This window comes from Hydractinia symbiolongicarpus, chromosome 11 (assembly GCF_029227915.1).
Source record: "Hydractinia symbiolongicarpus strain clone_291-10 chromosome 11, HSymV2.1, whole genome shotgun sequence".
Taxonomy (NCBI): Eukaryota; Metazoa; Cnidaria; class Hydrozoa; order Anthoathecata; family Hydractiniidae; genus Hydractinia; species Hydractinia symbiolongicarpus.
This window is the reverse complement of record NC_079885.1, coordinates 3,130,191-3,148,204: the sequence shown is the minus strand read 5'-3', so window position 1 is coordinate 3,148,204 and position 18,014 is coordinate 3,130,191.

Here is an 18,014-nt window from a genome sequence, read left to right as displayed (position 1 = left end):
AACTACATTTTAATGTCTTTCTAACGGTATCAGTCCGTTTGAGTTACAACGGTTGCGTCACATATTCGTACCAACATGTATTAAGTGATTTCTTTCTGGTAATACTAGGTTGTATCGCTTTTAACAGTGAAACGATTGACTGTGGGACTTAATTGAACTGATTTTGGACTGTGACTTTATAAATGTGATAAGTGAGAGAATCGGACCCAAGGAATAACATTCTTCTTAATTTGACATGATTGCCGGAACTCAGCGATTACACTGGTCGCTGTTTGGAGCGCTTCATTTAAAAATTTTGATAAATAAGTCTTTTTTTACTGTGGGACCAATCCTAGCCGTTAGCGCGCCCGGAAGAAATAGAGACATTTTCAAATACTATATTTCATTGACTTTCTAACGGTATAAGTCCGTTTCAACTGCAACGGTTGCGTCACATATTCGTACCAACATGTACTTAGTGATTTTTTTCCGATATTACTAAGTTGTATCGCTTTTAACAGTTAAACGATTGACTGTGGGACTTAACTGAACTGATTTTGGACTGTGACCTTATAAATGTGATAAGTGAGACAATTGGACTGCAAGAAATAACATTCTTTTTAATTTGACATGATTGCAGGATCTCAGCAGTTACACTGGGCGCTGTGGTAGCACTTCATTTAAAAATTTAGATAAAAAAGTCATTTTTTACTGTAGGACCAATCCTAGACGTTATCGCGCGCTGAAGAAATAGAAACAGTTTGAAAAACTACATTTCAATGACTTTCTGCCGGTATCAGTCCGCTTAAGTTACATCGGTTGCGTCACGTATACGTACCAACATGTACTTAGTGATTTTTTTCCGATATTACTAAGTTGTATTGCTATTGACAGTGAAACGATTGACTGTGGGACTTAATTGAAGTGATTCTGTACTGTGACCTTATAAATGTGATAAATGAGCCAATTGGACTCCAAGGAATAACATTCTTCTTAGCTTGACATGATTGCTGGAATTCAGCGATTACACTCGGCCCTATGGTAGCGCTTCACTTAAAAATTTATATAAAATAAGTCATTTTCTACTGTGGGACCAATCCTGGCCGTTAGCACGCGCTGAATAAATAGGAACAGTTTCAAAGACTACATTTCATTAACTTTCTGGCGGTATAAATCCGTTTGAGTTACAACGGTTGCGTCACATATTCGGACCAACATGTATTTAGCGGTAGAATTCGGATATTACTAGGCTGCATCGTTTTTAACAGTGAAACGATTGACTGTGGGACTTAATTGAACTGATTTTGGACTGTGACGTTCTAAATGTGATAAATGAGACAACTGGATCCAAGGATAACATTCTTATTAATTTGACATGATTGTTGGAATTTACCGATTTCACTGAACGCTGTGGTGGTACTTCATTTAAAAATTTAGATAAATAAGTCATTTCTTACTGTGGGACCAATCCTGGCCGTTAGCGCGCGTTGAAGAAATAGAGGCAGTTTCAAAAACTACATTTTAATGTCATTCTAACGGTATCAGTCCCTTTGAGTTACAACGCTTGCGTCACATATTCGTACCAACATGTATTAAGTGATTTTTTTCTGGTAATACTAGGTTGTATCGCTTTTAACAGTGAAACGATTGACTGTGGGGCTTAATTGAACTGATTTTGGACTGTGACTTTATAAATGTGATAAGTGAGAGAATCGGACCCAAGGAATAACATTCTTCTTAATTTGACATAATTGCCGGAACTCAGCGATTACACTGGTCGCTGTTTGGAGCGCTTCATTTAAAAATTTTGATAAAAAAGTCATTTTTTACTGTAGGACCAATCCTAGACGTTATCGTGCGCTGAAGAAATAGAGACAGTTTGAAAAACTACATTTCAATGACTTTCTGACGGTATCAGTCCGCTTAAGTTACATCGGTTGCGTCACGTATTCGTACCAACATGTACTTAGTGATTTTTTTCCGATATTACTAAGTTGTATTGCTTTTGCCAGTGAAACAATTGACTGTGGGACTTAATTGAAGTGATTCTGTACTGTGATCTTATAAATGTGATAAATGAGCCAATTGGACTCCAAGGAATAACATTCTTCTTAGCTTGACATGATTGCTGGAATTCAGCGATTACACTCGGCCCTATGGTAGCGCTTCACTTAAAAATTTATATAAAATAAGTCATTTTCTACTGTGGGACCAATCCTGGCCGTTAGCACGCGCTGAATAAATAGGAACAGTTTCAAAGACTACATTTCATTAACTTTCTGGCGGTATAAATCCGTTTGAGTTACAACGGTTGCGTCACATATTCGGACCAACATGTATTTAGCGGTAGAATTCGGATATTACTAGGCTGCATCGTTTTTAACAGTGAAACGATTGACTGTGGGACTTAATTGAACTGATTTTGGACTGTGACGTTCTAAATGTGATAAATGAGACAACTGGATCCAAGGATAACATTCTTATTAATTTGACATGATTGTTGGAATTTACCGATTTCACTGAACGCTGTGGTGGTACTTCATTTAAAAATTTAGATAAATAAGTCATTTCTTACTGTGGGACCAATCCTGGCCGTTAGCGCGCGTTGAAGAAATAGAGGCAGTTTCAAAAACTACATTTTAATGTCATTCTAACGGTATCAGTCCCTTTGAGTTACAACGCTTGCGTCACATATTCGTACCAACATGTATTAAGTGATTTTTTTCAGGTAATACTAGGTTGTATCGCTTTTAACAGTGAAACGATTGACTGTGGGGCTTAATTGAACTGATTTTGGACTGTGACTTTATAAATGTGATAAGTGAGAGAATCGGACCCAAGGAATAACATTCTTCTTAATTTGACATAATTGCCGGAACTCAGCGATTACACTGGTCGCTGTTTGGAGCGCTTCATTTAAAAATTTTGATAAAAAAGTCATTTTTTACTGTAGGACCAATCCTAGACGTTATCGTGCGCTGAAGAAATAGAGACAGTTTGAAAAACTACATTTCAATGACTTTCTGACGGTATCAGTCCGCTTAAGTTACATCGGTTGCGTCACGTATTCGTACCAACATGTACTTAGTGATTTTTTTCCGATATTACTAAGTTGTATTGCTTTTGCCAGTGAAACAATTGACTGTGGGACTTAATTGAAGTGATTCTGTACTGTGATCTTATAAATGTGATAAGTGAGGCAAATGAACCCAAGAAATAACATTCTTCTTAATTTGACGTGATTGCTGGAATTTACCGAATTCACTTGGCGCTGTGGTAGTACTTCATTTAAAATTTAGATAAATATGTCATTTCTTACTCTGGGACCAATCCTGGCCGTTAGCACGCGCTGAATAAATAGGAACAGTTTCAAAGACTACATTTCATTAACTTTCTGGCGGTATAAATCCGTTTGAGTTACAACGGTTGCGTCACATATTCGGACCAACATGTATTTAGCGGTAGAATTCGGATATTACTAGGCTGCATCGTTTTTAACAGTGAAACGATTGACTGTGGGACTTAATTGAACTGATTTTAGACTGTGACGTTCTAAATGTGATAAGTGAGACAATTGGACCCAAGAAATAACATTCTTCTTAGCTTGACATGATTGCTGGAATTCAGCGATTACACTCGGCCCTATGGTAGCGCTTCACTTAAAAATTTATATAAAATAAGTCATTTTTTACTGTGGGACCAATCCCAGCCGTTAGCACGCGCTGAATAAATAGGAACAGTTTGAAAAACTACATTTCAATGACTTTCTGACGGTATCAGTCCGCTTAAGTTACATCGTTTGCGTCATGTATTCGTACCAACATGTACTTAGTTATTTTTTGCCGATATTACTAAGTTGTATTGCTTTTGACAGTGAAACAATTGACTGTGGGACTCAATTGAAGTGATTCTGTACTGTGACCTTTTAAATGTGATAAATGAGAAAATTGGACCCAAGAAATAACATTCTTCTTTATTCGACATGATTGCTGGAATTTACCGATTTCACTGGGCGCTGTGGTAGCGCTTTACATAAAAGTTTAGATAAATAATTCATTTTGTACTGTGGGACCAATCCTGGCCGTTAGCACACGTTGAAGAAATAGAAGCAGTTTCAAAAACTACATTTCAATGACTTTCTAACGGTGTCAATCCGCTTAAGTTACATCGGTTGCATCACGTATTCGTACCAATATGTATTTAGCGGTAGTATTCGGATATCACTAGGTTGCATCGCTTTTAACAGTGAAAGGATTGACTGTGGAACTTAATTGAACTGATTTTGGACCGTGACTTTCTAAATGTGATAAGTGAGACAATTGGACCCAAGAAATAACATTCTTCTTAATTTGACATGATTGCTGGAATTTACCGATTTCACTGGGCGCTGTGGTAGCGCTTTATTTAAAAGTTTAGATAAATAAGTCATTTCTTACTGTGGGACCAATCCTGGCCGTTAGCGCGCGTTGAAGAAATAGAGGCAGTTTCAAAAACTACATTTCATTGACTTTCTAACGGTGACAATCCGCTTAAGTTACAACAGTTGCGTCACGTATTCGTACCATCATGTACTTAGTGATTTTTTTCCGATATTACTAAGTTGTATCGCTTTTAACAGTGAAACGATTGACTCTGGGAATTAATTGAAGTAACTTTGGACTGTGACCTTATAAATGTGCTAAGTGAGCCAAATGGATCCCAAGAAATAACATTCTTCTTAATTTTACGTGATTGCCGGAACTCAGCGATTACACTGGTCGCTGTTTGGAGCGCTTCATTTAAAAATTTTAATAAATAAGTCTTTTTTTACTGTGGGACCAATCCTGGCCGGTAGTGCACGTTGAAGAAGAAGAGGCAGTTTCAAATACTCTATTTCATTGACTTTCTAACGGTATCAGTCCGTTTCAACTGCAACGGTTGTGTCACATATTCGTACCAACATGTACTTAGTGATTTTTTCCGATATTACTAAGTTGTATTGCTTTTGACAGTGAAACGATTGACTGTGGGACTTAATTGAAGTGATTCTGTACTGTGACCTTATAAATGTGATAAATGAGCCAATTGGACTCCAAGGAATAACATTCTTCTTAGCTTGACATGATTGCTGAAATTCAGCGATTACACTCGGCCCTATGGTAGCGCTTCACTTAAAAATTTATATAAAATAAGTCATTTTCTACTGTGGGACCAATCCTGGCCGTTAGCACGCGCTGAATAAATAGGAACAGTTTCAAAGACTACATTTCATTAACTTTCTGGCGGTATAAATCCGTTTGAGTTACAACGGTTGCGTCACATATTCGGACCAACATGTATTTAGCGGTAGAATTCGGATATTACTAGGCTGCATCGTTTTTAACAGTGAAACGATTGACTGTGGGACTTAATTGAACTGATTTTGGACTGTGACGTTCTAAATGTGATAAATGAGACAACTGGATCCAAGGATAACATTCTTCTTAATTTGACATGATTGTTGGAATTTACCGATTTCACTGGGCGCTGTGGTGGTACTTCATTTAAAAATTTAGATAAGTAAGTCATTTCTTACTGTGGGACCAATCCTGGCCGTTAGCGCGCGTTGAAGAAATAGAGGCAGTTTCAAAAACTACATTTTAACGTCATTCTAACGGTATCAATCCGTTTGAGTTACAACGCTTGCGTCACATATTCGTACCAACATGTATTAAGTGATTTTTTTCTGGTAATACTAGGTTGTATCGCTTTTAACAGTGAAACGATTGACTGTGGGACTTAATTGAACTGATTTTGGACTGTGACTTTATAAAAGTGATAAGTGAGAGAATCGGACCCAAGGAATAACATTCTTCTTAATTTGACATAATTGCCGAAACTCAGCGATTACACTGGTCGCTGTTTGGAGCGCTTCATTTAAAAATTTTGATAAATAAGTCTTTTTTTACTGTGGGACCAATCCTAGCCGTTAGCGCTCCATGAAGAAATAGAGACATTTTCAAATACCATATTTCATTGACTTTCTAACGGTATCAGTCCGCTTCATCTGCAACGGTTGCGTCACATATTCGTACCAACATGTACTTAGTGATTTTTTTCCGATATTACTAAGTTGTATCGCTTTTAACAGTTAAACGATTGACTGTGGGACTTAACTGAACTGATTTTGGACTGTGACCTTATAAATGTGATAAGTGAGACAATTGGACTGCAAGAAATAACATTCTTTTTAATTTGACATGATTGCAGGATCTCAGCAGTTACACTGGGCGCTGTGGTAGCACTTCATTTAAAAATTTAGATAAAAAAGTCATTTTTTACTGTAGGACCAATCCTAGACGTTATCGCGCGCTGAAGAAAAAGAGACAGTTTGAAAAACTACATTTAAATGACTTTCTGACGGTATCAGTCCGCTTAAGTTACATCGGTTGCGTCACGTATTCGTACCAACATGTACTTAGTGATTTTTTTCCGATATTACTAAGTTGTATTGCTTTTGACAGTGAAACGATTGACTGTGGGACTTAATTGAAGTGATTCTGTACTGTGACCTTATAAATGTGATAAATGAGCCAATTGGACTCCAAGGAATAACATTCTTCTTAGCTTGACATGATTGCTGGAATTCAGCGATTACACTCGGCCTTATGGTAGCGCTTCACTTAAAAATTTATATAAAATAAGTCATTTTCTACTGTGGGACCAATCCTGGCCGTTAGCACGCGCTGAATTAATAGGAACAGTTTCAAAGACTACATTTCATTAACTTTCTGGCGGTATAAATCCGTTTGAGTTACAACGGTTGCGTCACATATTCGGACCAACATGTATTTAGCGGTAGAATTCGGATATTACTAGGCTGCATCGTTTTTAACAGTGAAACGATTGACTGTGGAACTTAATTGAACTGATTTTAGACTGTGACGTTCTAAATGTGATAAGTGAGACAATTGGACCCAAGAAATAACATTCTTCTTAATTTGACATGATTGCTGGAATTTACCGATTTCACTGGGCGCTGTGGTAGCGCTTTATTTAAAAGTTTAGATAAAAAGTCATTTTGTACTGTGGGACTAATCCTAGCCGTTAGCACGCGCTGAAGAAATAGAAACATTTTTAAAAACTACATTTTAATGACTTCCTAACGGTGTCAATCCCCTTAAGTTACATCGGTTGCGTCACGTATTCGTACCAACTTGTACTTAGTGATTTTTTTCCGATATTACTAAGTTGTATTACTTTTGACAGTGAAACGATTGACTGTGCGACTAAATTGAAGTGATTCTGTACTGTGATCTTATAAATGTGATAAATGAGCCAATTGGACTCCAAGGAATAACATTCTTCTTTATTTGACATGATTGTTGGAATTTACCGATTTCACTGGGCGCTGTGGTAGTACTTCATTTAAAAATTTATATATATAAGTCATTTCTTACTGTGGGACCAATCCTGACCGTTAGCGCGCGTTGAAGAAATAGAGGCAGTTTGAAAAACTACATTTTAATGACTTTCTGACGGTATCAGTCCGCTTAAGTTACATCGTTTGCGTCACGTATTCGTACCAACATGTACTTAGTGATTTTTTTCCGATATTACTAAGTTGTATTGCTTTTGACAGTGAAACGATTGACTGTGGGACTTAATTGAAGTGATTCTGTACTGTGACCTTATAAATATGATAAATGAGCCAATTGGACTCCAAGGAATAACATTCTTCTTAGCTTGACATGATTGCTGGAATTCAGCGATTACACTCGGCCCTATGGTAGCGCTTCACTTAAAAATTTATATAAAATAAGTCATTTTTTACTGTGGGACCAATCCCAGCCGTTAGCACGCGCTGAATAAATAGGAACAGTTTGAAAAACTACATTTCAATGACTTTCTGACGGTATCAGTCCGCTTAAGTTACATCGTTTGCGTCATGTATTCGTACCAACATGTACTTAGTGATTTTTTGCCGATATTACTAAGTTGTATTGCTTTTGACAGTGAAACAATTGACTGTGGGACTTAATTGAAGTGATTCTGTACTGTGACCTTTTAAATGTGATAAATGAGAAAATTGGACCCAAGAAATAACATTCTTCTTTATTCGACATGATTGCTGGAATTTACCGATTTCACTGGGCGCTGTGGTAGCGCTTTACATAAAAGTTTAGATAAATAATTCATTTTGTACTGTGGGACCAATCCTGGCCGTTAGCACGCGTTGAAGAAATAGAAGCAGTTTCAAAAACTACATTTCAATGACTTTCTAACGGTGTCAATCCGCTTAAGTTACATCGGTTGCGTCGCGTATTCGTACCAACATGTATTAAGTGATTTTTTTCAGGTAATACTAGGTTGTATCGCTTTTAACAGTGAAACGATTGACTGTGGGGCTTAATTGAACTGATTTTGGACTGTGACTTTATAAATGTGATAAGTGAGAGAATCGGACCCAAGGAATAACATTCTTCTTAATTTGACATAATTGCCGGAACTCAGCGATTACACTGGTCGCTGTTTGGAGCGCTTCATTTAAAAATTTTGATAAAAAAGTCATTTTTTACTGTAGGACCAATCCTAGACGTTATCGTGCGCTGAAGAAATAGAGACAGTTTGAAAAACTACATTTCAATGACTTTCTGACGGTATCAGTCCGCTTAAGTTACATCGGTTGCGTCACGTATTCGTACCAACATGTACTTAGTGATTTTTTTCCGATATTACTAAGTTGTATTGCTTTTGCCAGTGAAACAATTGACTGTGGGACTTAATTGAAGTGATTCTGTACTGTGATCTTATAAATGTGATAAGTGAGGCAAATGAACCCAAGAAATAACATTCTTCTTAATTTGACGTGATTGCTGGAATTTACCGAATTCACTTGGCGCTGTGGTAGTACTTCATTTAAAATTTAGATAAATATGTCATTTCTTACTCTGGGACCAATCCTGGCCGTTAGCACGCGCTGAATAAATAGGAACAGTTTCAAAGACTACATTTCATTAACTTTCTGGCGGTATAAATCCGTTTGAGTTACAACGGTTGCGTCACATATTCGGACCAACATGTATTTAGCGGTAGAATTCGGATATTACTAGGCTGCATCGTTTTTAACAGTGAAACGATTGACTGTGGGACTTAATTGAACTGATTTTAGACTGTGACGTTCTAAATGTGATAAGTGAGACAATTGGACCCAAGAAATAACATTCTTCTTAGCTTGACATGATTGCTGGAATTCAGCGATTACACTCGGCCCTATGGTAGCGCTTCACTTAAAAATTTATATAAAATAAGTCATTTTTTACTGTGGGACCAATCCCAGCCGTTAGCACGCGCTGAATAAATAGGAACAGTTTGAAAAACTACATTTCAATGACTTTCTGACGGTATCAGTCCGCTTAAGTTACATCGTTTGCGTCATGTATTCGTACCAACATGTACTTAGTTATTTTTTGCCGATATTACTAAGTTGTATTGCTTTTGACAGTGAAACAATTGACTGTGGGACTCAATTGAAGTGATTCTGTACTGTGACCTTTTAAATGTGATAAATGAGAAAATTGGACCCAAGAAATAACATTCTTCTTTATTCGACATGATTGCTGGAATTTACCGATTTCACTGGGCGCTGTGGTAGCGCTTTACATAAAAGTTTAGATAAATAATTCATTTTGTACTGTGGGACCAATCCTGGCCGTTAGCACACGTTGAAGAAATAGAAGCAGTTTCAAAAACTACATTTCAATGACTTTCTAACGGTGTCAATCCGCTTAAGTTACATCGGTTGCATCACGTATTCGTACCAATATGTATTTAGCGGTAGTATTCGGATATCACTAGGTTGCATCGCTTTTAACAGTGAAAGGATTGACTGTGGAACTTAATTGAACTGATTTTGGACCGTGACTTTCTAAATGTGATAAGTGAGACAATTGGACCCAAGAAATAACATTCTTCTTAATTTGACATGATTGCTGGAATTTACCGATTTCACTGGGCGCTGTGGTAGCGCTTTATTTAAAAGTTTAGATAAATAAGTCATTTCTTACTGTGGGACCAATCCTGGCCGTTAGCGCGCGTTGAAGAAATAGAGGCAGTTTCAAAAACTACATTTCATTGACTTTCTAACGGTGACAATCCGCTTAAGTTACAACAGTTGCGTCACGTATTCGTACCATCATGTACTTAGTGATTTTTTTCCGATATTACTAAGTTGTATCGCTTTTAACAGTGAAACGATTGACTCTGGGAATTAATTGAAGTAACTTTGGACTGTGACCTTATAAATGTGCTAAGTGAGCCAAATGGATCCCAAGAAATAACATTCTTCTTAATTTTACGTGATTGCCGGAACTCAGCGATTACACTGGTCGCTGTTTGGAGCGCTTCATTTAAAAATTTTAATAAATAAGTCTTTTTTTACTGTGGGACCAATCCTGGCCGGTAGTGCACGTTGAAGAAGAAGAGGCAGTTTCAAATACTCTATTTCATTGACTTTCTAACGGTATCAGTCCGTTTCAACTGCAACGGTTGTGTCACATATTCGTACCAACATGTACTTAGTGATTTTTTCCGATATTACTAAGTTGTATTGCTTTTGACAGTGAAACGATTGACTGTGGGACTTAATTGAAGTGATTCTGTACTGTGACCTTATAAATGTGATAAATGAGCCAATTGGACTCCAAGGAATAACATTCTTCTTAGCTTGACATGATTGCTGAAATTCAGCGATTACACTCGGCCCTATGGTAGCGCTTCACTTAAAAATTTATATAAAATAAGTCATTTTCTACTGTGGGACCAATCCTGGCCGTTAGCACGCGCTGAATAAATAGGAACAGTTTCAAAGACTACATTTCATTAACTTTCTGGCGGTATAAATCCGTTTGAGTTACAACGGTTGCGTCACATATTCGGACCAACATGTATTTAGCGGTAGAATTCGGATATTACTAGGCTGCATCGTTTTTAACAGTGAAACGATTGACTGTGGGACTTAATTGAACTGATTTTGGACTGTGACGTTCTAAATGTGATAAATGAGACAACTGGATCCAAGGATAACATTCTTCTTAATTTGACATGATTGTTGGAATTTACCGATTTCACTGGGCGCTGTGGTGGTACTTCATTTAAAAATTTAGATAAGTAAGTCATTTCTTACTGTGGGACCAATCCTGGCCGTTAGCGCGCGTTGAAGAAATAGAGGCAGTTTCAAAAACTACATTTTAACGTCATTCTAACGGTATCAATCCGTTTGAGTTACAACGCTTGCGTCACATATTCGTACCAACATGTATTAAGTGATTTTTTTCTGGTAATACTAGGTTGTATCGCTTTTAACAGTGAAACGATTGACTGTGGGACTTAATTGAACTGATTTTGGACTGTGACTTTATAAAAGTGATAAGTGAGAGAATCGGACCCAAGGAATAACATTCTTCTTAATTTGACATAATTGCCGAAACTCAGCGATTACACTGGTCGCTGTTTGGAGCGCTTCATTTAAAAATTTTGATAAATAAGTCTTTTTTTACTGTGGGACCAATCCTAGCCGTTAGCGCTCCATGAAGAAATAGAGACATTTTCAAATACCATATTTCATTGACTTTCTAACGGTATCAGTCCGCTTCATCTGCAACGGTTGCGTCACATATTCGTACCAACATGTACTTAGTGATTTTTTTCCGATATTACTAAGTTGTATCGCTTTTAACAGTTAAACGATTGACTGTGGGACTTAACTGAACTGATTTTGGACTGTGACCTTATAAATGTGATAAGTGAGACAATTGGACTGCAAGAAATAACATTCTTTTTAATTTGACATGATTGCAGGATCTCAGCAGTTACACTGGGCGCTGTGGTAGCACTTCATTTAAAAATTTAGATAAAAAAGTCATTTTTTACTGTAGGACCAATCCTAGACGTTATCGCGCGCTGAAGAAAAAGAGACAGTTTGAAAAACTACATTTAAATGACTTTCTGACGGTATCAGTCCGCTTAAGTTACATCGGTTGCGTCACGTATTCGTACCAACATGTACTTAGTGATTTTTTTCCGATATTACTAAGTTGTATTGCTTTTGACAGTGAAACGATTGACTGTGGGACTTAATTGAAGTGATTCTGTACTGTGACCTTATAAATGTGATAAATGAGCCAATTGGACTCCAAGGAATAACATTCTTCTTAGCTTGACATGATTGCTGGAATTCAGCGATTACACTCGGCCTTATGGTAGCGCTTCACTTAAAAATTTATATAAAATAAGTCATTTTCTACTGTGGGACCAATCCTGGCCGTTAGCACGCGCTGAATTAATAGGAACAGTTTCAAAGACTACATTTCATTAACTTTCTGGCGGTATAAATCCGTTTGAGTTACAACGGTTGCGTCACATATTCGGACCAACATGTATTTAGCGGTAGAATTCGGATATTACTAGGCTGCATCGTTTTTAACAGTGAAACGATTGACTGTGGAACTTAATTGAACTGATTTTAGACTGTGACGTTCTAAATGTGATAAGTGAGACAATTGGACCCAAGAAATAACATTCTTCTTAATTTGACATGATTGCTGGAATTTACCGATTTCACTGGGCGCTGTGGTAGCGCTTTATTTAAAAGTTTAGATAAAAAGTCATTTTGTACTGTGGGACTAATCCTAGCCGTTAGCACGCGCTGAAGAAATAGAAACATTTTTAAAAACTACATTTTAATGACTTCCTAACGGTGTCAATCCCCTTAAGTTACATCGGTTGCGTCACGTATTCGTACCAACTTGTACTTAGTGATTTTTTTCCGATATTACTAAGTTGTATTACTTTTGACAGTGAAACGATTGACTGTGCGACTAAATTGAAGTGATTCTGTACTGTGATCTTATAAATGTGATAAATGAGCCAATTGGACTCCAAGGAATAACATTCTTCTTTATTTGACATGATTGTTGGAATTTACCGATTTCACTGGGCGCTGTGGTAGTACTTCATTTAAAAATTTATATATATAAGTCATTTCTTACTGTGGGACCAATCCTGACCGTTAGCGCGCGTTGAAGAAATAGAGGCAGTTTGAAAAACTACATTTTAATGACTTTCTGACGGTATCAGTCCGCTTAAGTTACATCGTTTGCGTCACGTATTCGTACCAACATGTACTTAGTGATTTTTTTCCGATATTACTAAGTTGTATTGCTTTTGACAGTGAAACGATTGACTGTGGGACTTAATTGAAGTGATTCTGTACTGTGACCTTATAAATATGATAAATGAGCCAATTGGACTCCAAGGAATAACATTCTTCTTAGCTTGACATGATTGCTGGAATTCAGCGATTACACTCGGCCCTATGGTAGCGCTTCACTTAAAAATTTATATAAAATAAGTCATTTTTTACTGTGGGACCAATCCCAGCCGTTAGCACGCGCTGAATAAATAGGAACAGTTTGAAAAACTACATTTCAATGACTTTCTGACGGTATCAGTCCGCTTAAGTTACATCGTTTGCGTCATGTATTCGTACCAACATGTACTTAGTGATTTTTTGCCGATATTACTAAGTTGTATTGCTTTTGACAGTGAAACAATTGACTGTGGGACTTAATTGAAGTGATTCTGTACTGTGACCTTTTAAATGTGATAAATGAGAAAATTGGACCCAAGAAATAACATTCTTCTTTATTCGACATGATTGCTGGAATTTACCGATTTCACTGGGCGCTGTGGTAGCGCTTTACATAAAAGTTTAGATAAATAATTCATTTTGTACTGTGGGACCAATCCTGGCCGTTAGCACGCGTTGAAGAAATAGAAGCAGTTTCAAAAACTACATTTCAATGACTTTCTAACGGTGTCAATCCGCTTAAGTTACATCGGTTGCGTCGCGTATTCGTACCAACATGTATTTAGCGGTAGTATTCGGATATCACTAGGTTGCATCGCTTTTAACAGTGAGACGATTGACTGTGGAACTTAATTGAACTGATTTTGGACTGTGACTTTCTAAATGTGATAAGTGAGACAATTGGACCCAAGAAATAACATTCTTCTTAATTTGACATGATTGCTGGAATTTACCGATTTCACTGGGCGCTGTGGTAGCGCTTTATATAAAAGTTTAGATAAATAAGTCATTTCTTACTGTGGGACCAATCCTGGCCTTTAGCGCGCGTTGAAGAAATAGAAGCAGTTTCAAAAACGACATTTCAATGACTTTCTAACGGTGTCAATCCGTTTCAACTGCAACGGTTGTGTCACATATTCGTACCAACATGTACTTAGTGATTTTTTCCCGATATTACTAGGTTGCATCGCTTTTAACAGTGAAACGATTGACTGTGGGACTTAACTGAACTGATTTTGGACTGTGACCTTATAAATGTGATAAGTGAGACAACTGGATCCAAGGATAACATTCTTCTTAATTTGACATGATTGTTGGAATTTACCGATTTTATGGGCGCTGTGGTGGTACTTCATTTAAAAATTTAGATAAATAAGTCATTTCTTACTGTGGGACCAATCCTGGCTGTTAGCGCGCGTTGAAGAAATAGAGGCAGTTTCAAAAACTACATTTTAATGACTTCCTAACGGTGTCATTCAGCTTAAGTTACATCGGTTGCGTCACGTATTCGTACCAACATGTATTTAGCGGTAGTATTCGGATATCACTAGGTTGCATCGTTTTTAACAGTGAAACGATTGACTGTGGGACTTAATTGAACTGATTTTGGACTGTGACGTTCTAAATGTGATAAGTGAGACAATTGGACCCAAGAAATAACATTCTTCTTAATTTGACATGATTGCTGGAATTTACCGATTTCACTGGGCGCTGTGGTAGCGCTTTATTTAAAGTTTAGATAAAAAAGTCATTTTGTACTGTGGGACTATTCCTAGCCGTTAGCACGCGCTGAAGAAATAGAAACATTTTTAAAAACTACATTTTAATGACTTCCTAACGGTGTCAATCCGCTTAAGTTACATCGGTTGCGTCACGTATTCGTACCAACTTGTACTTAGTGATTTTTTTCCGATATTTCTAAGTTGTATTACTTTTGACAGTAAAACGATTGACTGTGCGACTAAATTGAAGTGATTCTGTACTGTGATCTTATAAATGTGATAAATGAGCCAATTGGACTCCAAGGAATAACATTCTTCTTTATTTGACATGATTGTTGGAATTTACCGATTTCACTGGGCGCTGTGGTAGTACTTCATTTAAAAATTTATATATATAAGTCATTTCTTACTGTGGGACCAATCCTGACCGTTAGCGCGCGTTGAAGAAATAGAGGCAGTTTGAAAAACTACATTTTAATGACTTTCTGACGGTATCAGTCCGCTTAAGTTACATCGTTTGCGTCACGTATTCGTACCAACATGTACTTAGTGATTTTTTTCCGATATTACTAAGTTGTATTGCTTTTGACAGTGAAACGATTGACTGTGGAACTTAATTGAAGTGATTCTGTACTGTGACCTTATAAATATGATAAATGAGCCAATTGGACTCCAAGGAATAACATTCTTCTTAGCTTGACATGATTGCTGGAATTCAGCGATTACACTCGGCCCTATGGTAGCGCTTCACTTAAAAATTTATATAAAATAAGTCATTTTTTACTGTGGGACCAATCCCAGCCGTTAGCACGCGCTGAATAAATAGAAACAGTTTGAAAAACTACATTTCAATGACTTTCTGACGGTATCAGTCCGCTTAAGTTACATCGTTTGCGTCATGTATTCGTACCAACATGTACTTAATGATTTTTTGCCGATATTACTAAGTTGTATTGCTTTTGACAGTGAGACAATTGACTGTGGGACTTAATTGAAGTGATTCTGTACTGTGACCTTTTAAATGTGATAAATGAGAAAATTGGACCCAAGAAATAACATTCTTCTTTATTCGACATGATTGCTGGAATTTACCGATTTCACTGGGCGCTGTGGTAGCGCTTTACATAAAAGTTTAGATAAATAATTCATTTTGTACTGTGGGACCAATCCTAGCCGTTAGCACGCGCTGAAGAAATAGAAACATTTTCAAAAACTACATTTCATTGACTTTCTAACGGTGTCAATCCGCTTAAGTTACATCGGTTGCGTATTGTATTCGTACCAACATGTATTTAGTGATTTTTTTCCGATATTACTAAGTTGTATTGCTTTTGACAGTGAAACGATTGACTGTGGGACTTAATTGAAGTGATTCTGTACTGTGACCTTTAAATGTGATAAATGAGACAACTGGATCCAAGGATAACAATCTTCTTAATTTGACATGATTGTTGGAATTTACCGATTTTACTGGGCGCTGTGGTGGTACTTCATTAAAAAATTTAGATAAATAAGTCATTTCTTACTGTGGGACCAATCCTGGCCGTTAGCGCGCGTTGAAGAAATAGAGACAGTTTCAAAAACTACATTTTAATGTCTTTCTAACGGTATCAGTCCGTTTGAGTTACAACAGTTGCGTCACATATTCGTACCAACATGTATTAAGTGATTTTTTTCTGGTAATACTAGGTTGTATCGCTTTTAACAGTGAAACGATTGACTGTGGGATTTAATTGAACTGATTTTGGACTGTGACTTTATAAATGTGATAAGTGAGACAATTGGACCCAAGGAATAACCTTCTTCTTAATTTGACATGATTGCCGGAACTCAGCGATTACACTGGTCGCTGTTTGGAGCGCTTCATTTAAAAATTTTGATAAATAAGTTTTTTTTACTGTGGGACCAATCCTGGCCGGTAGCGCACGTTGAAGAAATAGAGGCAGTTTCAAATACTCTATTTCATTGACTTACTAACGGTATCAGTCCGTTTCAACTGCAACGGTTGTGTCACATATTCGTACCAACATGTACTTAGTGATTTTTTCCCGATATTACTAGGTTGCATCGCTTTTAACAGTGAAACGATTGACTGTGGGACTTAATTGAACTGATTTTGGACTGTGACGTTCTAAATGTGATAAGTGAGACAATTGGACCCAAGAAATAACATTCTTCTTAATTTGACATGATTGCTGGAATTTACCGATTTCACTGGGCGCTGTGGTAGCGCTTTATTTAAAGTTTAGATAAAAAAGTCATTTTGTACTGTGGGACTAATCCTAGCCGTTAGCACGCGCTGAAGAAATAGAAACATTTTTAAAAACTACATTTTAATGACTTCCTAACGGTGTCAATCCGCTTAAGTTACATCGGTTGCGTCACGTATTCGTACCAACTTGTACTTAGTGATTTTTTTCCGATATTACTAAGTTGTATTACTTTTGACAGTAAAACGATTGACTGTGCGACTAAATTGAAGTGATTCTGTACTGTGATCTTATAAATGTGATAAATGAGCCAATTGGACTCCAAGGAATAACATTCTTCTTTATTTGACATGATTGTTGGAATTTACCGATTTCACTGGGCGCTGTGGTAGTACTTCATTTAAAAATTTATATATATAAGTCATTTCTTACTGTGGGACCAATCCTGACCGTTAGCGCGCGTTGAAGAAATAGAGGCAGTTTGAAAAACTACATTTTAATGACTTTCTGACGGTATCAGTCCGCTTAAGTTACATCGTTTGCGTCACGTATTCGTACCAACATGTACTTAGTGATTTTTTTCCGATATTACTTAGTTGTATTGCTTTTGACAGTGAAACGATTGACTGTGGAACTTAATTGAAGTGATTCTGTACTGTGACCTTATAAATATGATAAATGAGCCAATTGGACTCCAAGGAATAACATTCTTCTTAGCTTGACATGATTGCTGGAATTCAGCGATTACACTCGGCCCTATGGTAGCGCTTCACTTAAAAATTTATATAAAATAAGTCATTTTTTACTGTGGGACCAATCCCAGCCGTTAGCACGCGCTGAATAAATAGGAACAGTTTGAAAAACTACATTTCAATGACTTTCTGACGGTATCAGTCCGCTTAAGTTACATCGTTTGCGTCATGTATTCGTACCAACATGTACTTAATGATTTTTTGCCGATATTACTAAGTTGTATTGCTTTTGACAGTGAGACAA